The sequence below is a fragment of the Rhipicephalus microplus genome, chromosome 5, assembly GCF_043290135.1.
Source record: "Rhipicephalus microplus isolate Deutch F79 chromosome 5, USDA_Rmic, whole genome shotgun sequence".
NCBI lineage: Eukaryota > Metazoa > Arthropoda > Arachnida > Ixodida > Ixodidae > Rhipicephalus > Rhipicephalus microplus.
The window spans coordinates 178,638,704-178,644,851 of record NC_134704.1 but is presented as its reverse complement, the minus strand read 5'-3'; the positions used below and the strand labels follow the sequence as shown (position 1 = coordinate 178,644,851).

General features: G+C 43.4%; 1 long non-coding RNA gene across 1 annotated transcript; it reads right to left on the bottom strand.

Annotated features, from left to right (window-relative positions):
• Positions 1-877: 877 nt before the first annotated feature.
• Positions 878-5,809, bottom strand: LOC142818041 (uncharacterized). Its single transcript, XR_012895495.1, has 2 exons — positions 5,725-5,809; positions 878-5,636 (listed from the first exon to the last, which is right to left on the bottom strand). It is a non-coding gene; the product is annotated as an uncharacterized LOC142818041 (long non-coding RNA).
• Positions 5,810-6,148: the final 339 nt, after the last annotated feature.

The window sequence follows — 6,148 nt, the reverse complement described above, 5'->3', positions numbered from 1 at the left end:
CAGTTGGCGATCGCAAGAAGTTGCCTCGGGACTTCGAGGCTGCGGAAACGAGTGCACGCTGCGAAGGCCGGGGCCCCGACGAGACAACATAACCACTACCCAAGTAACCACGGATATCCGGTAGGAATACGTCGGGACGTCCGTCTCGGATATTCCGGACATCCATCAGATATCCGCGGACGTACAATGTACGTCCAATGGACATACTGTGAATGTACAAAGGTAACAAATTTGTACGTTCGCTCGTCATCCGTCTTGGACAGCCGACACGGACATTAAAAGGACCATCAGGGGATATATTATACATATACACAGGTACATATATGTTCATAATAGATATGTATATTGATTTCTTATTCATTGTGCATAAATAATCTACCCCGTAATGGTCCTTTGAATGTCCATACGGCCTGTCCGAGGCTGATGTTGAGCGAGCACAAATACCTAGCTATATATATATGTGTGTGTGGGTGTGGTAATATCGAGGGTCCTTGAGGTTTTGTGCACTCTCGCAATTGATGCTTGAACGTCTTTCACAAGAACCCTTTTGCTGCAGATTAAATATCAAAGAGCTAAAATTATTTCTGGTGCAATGCTAAATTAAAACAAGATTCATGGACACAAATAAGGTGACGACTAGGGATCCGGAGTGCCAATTACCAGCTGTTTATTGATGGTATAAGCTAGAAAAAACAATCATGCACAGCGACGTGAAAGAGTACAGCGAACTTTCATGCCACTGTGCATGCTTAGAAGCTTATTTGTTTTCAAGCTTTTACCATCGATAAAACAGAATAACATATGTTTGGCAAACTTAGGCATCAACTTGCCCAGGAACAAGTGCTAAAGCGTAAGAAGATTGGGCTCACACAAGGTCTCAGATGCAATAAAATGTTTATTATCATTAGGTCAAATCATGTACTCTAGTAATAATGAATAAATAAATTAAGCCAACACTAATTAAATCAAGTACAATGTTCAAGTTGAAGTGTGAACACAATGATGAGAATAGAAGCACAGCTCCACACAATTCTAGCAGTGAAGGTAATACAATGAAAGAAGTTAACTGTGATTATTTCATTTTGTAATATCAAAATTAAAACTTACAGGGTCATAAAGACACAAGCTTTGGTACAAACAAAAAATGTCAAGAACATTTAGCAAGAAATAAAAAAGGTTTAAGTTAAAAACTGACAAAATCCAGTATGATGCAAAACACCATTACAATACAATACTGCAGAACAGGCGACAAATATGACTGTTGCAAAAATACAAAAACAAACATGAAATGGGAAATACCAAAAAAATGTATAAGACAAATTCACATCATGGAAAGCACAGGGCTCAATTCCATCACATGCTGAAAATGGATGACACAGTTTTATTGTTTATTAAGTACAATAAACATTAATCATACATAAAACTGTCGTTCGCCCAGAAGCATTTTAGAGCTCTACATAGAACAATGCAATGGGACAATTAAGATACCCTTATGACATGGATATCTCTTAAACACTATGAACAGTCCTCACATAGACATCAGTTTTAATTCAAGCACAACCAATACACCTCTTTATCTTTGGAGAATGTGAATGTTTATTGCACAATAGTGGCTGTTTCGTTTCACTGCTAGCACAATATGGTGACCAAATAACTGTCATATTAAAGGGGTAGTGCCACCATTTTTTTTTAAGGACAGTTTACTCTGCCCTACAAATCTCCTGTGTATAGAGATAGCTCGGAGCAAGTGTGAAGTACAGCAAATGCCGAGATAGATTATTTTGGAATTAAAGCCAGAAGGGTGTCTTGAAGGGCCAGTTGATACACGATTTGCATGAGCGCATAACTCAAACTATGTACCTAAGAGACGACAAAAATTTATTGTCTTTCCTGTGCTGAGCAAAGCACCAGGAAATACCCAGCACAAGACAAAAAATTTCCGCCATCCCTTACGCACGCGGTGCGAGCCATGCACTCAAGATCGTTAGCAAAGCAGGCGTAAGGCTTTCTCGGCAGCCTATGCGAAAAAGTAAAGTAACCCCAAAGAGCATGCGTGCATAAAGAAACACAGGACACAGTACGAGGAATGCATTAACAATGTATTACGACATCCCGTTGTCATGTGGCTACACCTATGCTGGACAGACCAGTCAATGTTTGAACGATCACCTGAATGAGCACCCGTTCAATCTCAAGACTTCAACAAGCAGCACCTTAGCAGCCCATTGTTCCTCGTGCAGCTGCACCCAGCTCTTCCATAATTGAAAGATGCTTTCACGATATCGTAACAAGATCGAGTGCGAAATCAACGAAGCCTTCCATATTAGGAAGAAAGGACACGTGTGTCAGTGAGCCTCCACTTGCCCTCCTCGAAAAAGAGAACATGTTTCTGAGCTGTTAACTTTGGACATTTTGACTCGTGAGAGATTCATCTTGCTTTTCATCTTTATGAGCAAGTGTTGTAGTCCTATTTGTTTTTGCAGCTCTATATTTTCCCGTGTAATAAACACACACACAGTTGTTCCTCAGTTCCATTGTTCCTCAATGTTGTGCGGTCATTCTTTCTTCGTCCCAATTTAGTGCCATTTTTCCCTCAGTACTAGTAAAGCCAATTTTCCCAAGGTGCACCTCGCGACATCGACACTAGCTTGACGTCAGGCTACAGTACTAATTCTGGCGACATCATACAGGATACTCGCCTGGCCATGGGAACATCACAATTTCTTGCTCCAGCATGTGAAGAGCTCATATCGCGACTTGAGAGTACAGTAGGAACCAAGACTAGTTTTTAATAACATGTTGTAATTACTTTTTCAGGGAGCACTTACACTTATTTTCTAGGATCAGCAGGGCTTGGCTTAACATTTAACGCAACGGTGGTATAGTGTCTAAGGTACTCAGCTGCTGACCCGCAGGTCGCGGGATCAAATCCCGGCTGTGGCTGCTGCATTTCCGATGGAAGCGGAAATGTACGCCCGTGTGCTCAGATTTGGGGGCACGTTAATGAATCCCAGGTGGTCGAAATTTCCGGAGCCCTCCACTACGGCGTCTCTCATAATCATATGGTGGTTTCGGGATGTTAAAGCCCACATATCATTTAACGCAAGAAAACAACAAATTAAAACTTTCATGTAACAACCACTTAAAGGGGAACTCCGGCGTTTTTTCAATATTAACTGATTTCAATAAAACTTTAAACATGTGTTTTCATTGGTACTGTGATAATATGTGCCAAATTATGCACCCTAAGTCATTCAGTTTCTTGGAAAACAAATTTTAAAATTAGTAGCCGATTCTGCAATCACACTAGTAAACGCAGGCCACCCTGTGCATGTGACGTAAGGGCCTACTCTTTTTGGAAAACCCTGCATTCCCCGGCAGACAGATGCAACGTGCGCTTTCTTCTACGAGGTGACAACGCTAGCACAGTTCAGTTTTGTCAGCTGTATACAACGTGTTCGTCATCGTTGATGTCGGTCTTACAATATTGAGCAACAAGAAAATTGATTCGGGGCATGTCAGATGCTTCACGCGCCGGCGGGTCGAAATCAAAAAGCGATGCTTCTGCGCTGAGATAGTAGCTGCAATCATTGCTGAACTTGTCACTAGTAAGTTCAGATGCTCTGGCACAGCTTGCTTCTGCGTCGATATCGCCAACTTGCTTTTCGCGCATCAGAAGAGGAATGTGAGCTATGTGTGCAACCTAGCAAGCCGCGGCGGGGTGTAGCCGATCTCGTGACGTCATCAGCGACGAATTCTCGAGACGTCATCTGATACCCACCATGGATGACAGAGCCGCTTCCCATTTTGGTCTTTGTTTTGACTTGTCGCTTATTGCTTAATTAAAATTACTGACGAGTACCTGGGCAAAATTAACCACCTTAGCCTTTGCAGGATTGTCAATACAATTTGAAAACAGCATTATCTCAGTATGGTCGAAAATGCACCGGAGTTCCCCTTTAAGAAAACAAAGCGTCTCTTCATAGCAAAGCGGTGTGTCAAAAACTGTTGAAGAGTAATCTATCCTAAATGCAATCAATTCTTCTTTTAGTGCCCTCAAGACAGATGAAGCAGTGGAATAGTAACAAATTTTCCGTGCCAGGGTAACCTAGCAACCTTGAATACATTTATTAATGGCCAACATTTAACACCAGAAAGCTATGAAACCACAAAAACATCAATGGTGCCAGAAATAAATGGCTTCTCATACAAGTTTTCTTTTACTTTGAATTCACGGCCAATGATGCAGGGCACCTTTCGGCACATATGGTGCTAACAACACATTAAGGTGAGAGAATTGTCTGCGCTTTGCAGGCCCAAGGCATTATGTCTAAAGGACTACTTAGCCAAGCATTATGCAGCTTTTTCGCAATCCCCAAACACAACAGGTGCATATAGTCCAGTGGTGCAGAGGTCACACAGTCTATGGGCAGTGATGGTAATACTGATGCGCCCCGGTGATGGTCAGAGTCAATCTGACGCCTGAAAGAATCATCCGTACGCAAAGTGGGTGGCGTAGTAGGGAAGCTGAGTCGACTGTTTCTGTATGTACCCTCAGCTGTGCACTTAGGACACCCAGAATAACCTGTATGTCCTTTAATCTGAAACACAAATGATCGTGCTGGGGCATCCAAAACAAAACACTTCAAAGAAACATCAATTAGGTGCCCATGAAAAATCATTCCTTGGGAAAGAAGCTGTTGCAGGTCACTGACAAGTTTGTTGAGAAACTCATTGGCTGAAGCAGGCTTTCCTGGGCCTGCGAAAATTCCAACTACAAAGGGTGGTATTCTTCGATCTTCACGAATCATGCACTGTATGGGCCACAACTGCATGGTGGAGCTTTTGGAAATTGGCAGCCCGTCAATGTTAAAGGCAAGAGAAACATGACTGCCTTCATAACGTGCTTTTGACAAAGCATTCTCGAGGCTTTTCTGTAGCCCAAAGTGGCAGTAATGTCCCGGTACCATTTAACTGACAACAGGTGCACGCTGTGTATCTCTAGGCGTGGCGAGAAGAGTATGAGCGTCGCTAGGCAGAGATGAAGAATCGAAAGTACTGACCTTGAGAATTTTTAGAAGAGCGGACAAAGCTGTATGAGTAACATTTTCTTTGATGACCCAACTGCGCAGTGACACAACAAAATCTTTGTGCTTTGACAATGCATCAGTGGAAGATGAACAAACAGGTACCTCCGGGACTCCGCTTACAGGAGAAGGCACATCGCTGAGTTGCATTGGCGAGCCTTCGGGTTCAGTGTGCGATGCTCCGGTGGACGAACAGGGTGAACATTTTGGTAGGCGATGTGTCCGTTGAGTAACTTTCGGTGACGCAAGGCGAACTGCCCTCAGGGGGCGCCGAGCTGCAGCAATCCGCCTGAGTAGCTGCTGATGTAGCCGCAGTGTTTTCGTCAGCCCCAGGCACGCAAATGCTCGCACACTCACTGGCACAGCATGTGATACTGCATGCGCGTAGTGTACCACATGCACTACTGCATTGTTCGAAGTTCCCGATTCCTTCAGACGTTGACGGCTGGCTGCCGGCTTGAAATCCGAAATCCCGAAATATTGCCTTTGTTTGCAATGACGCTTTCTTGCGCGTGTAAGACTTTTCCTTCGCTTTAGGCATGCTGGCACCTGCGACGGAAACACATTGTAGTACTCATACGAAGTTCTGAAGTCTTTGACTGTATTCTTAATAAATAAATAGATGTAGCTGTCTTACCTCCGTAGCTGGGGAAGAAAATAGAATCGTATCTGCACTGGCGCTACAAGCACGCCGCCATTATCCACAGGACTAACAAAACAAATCCAGTGGCTTGGCTTGACTGGGCGATGGCTCGCCAAACGAAACTTTTTTTTTCTTCGCTGTTTGGATAGATCACCGTCAATATAAACAACGTCGTTAACGTAGCTTTATAATATTTAACAATTAGGCGGTGTATTACAACCGTTTTTGATGATAATTATTATCAAATAACCTAAATTGAAAACGCCATTTTTGTGACTTGTTTCAGTTTTTGAGAGAGACATTTGCGACGCGGCAGCAGTGTCATCGCTAGCACCGTGTGTATCACCTTCCTCCGTGGTAGGGTGGCTAGAATATGAGGTGTGAAAAGCGGCCGCAGAAACCGGTCCCCAAGGCGCGC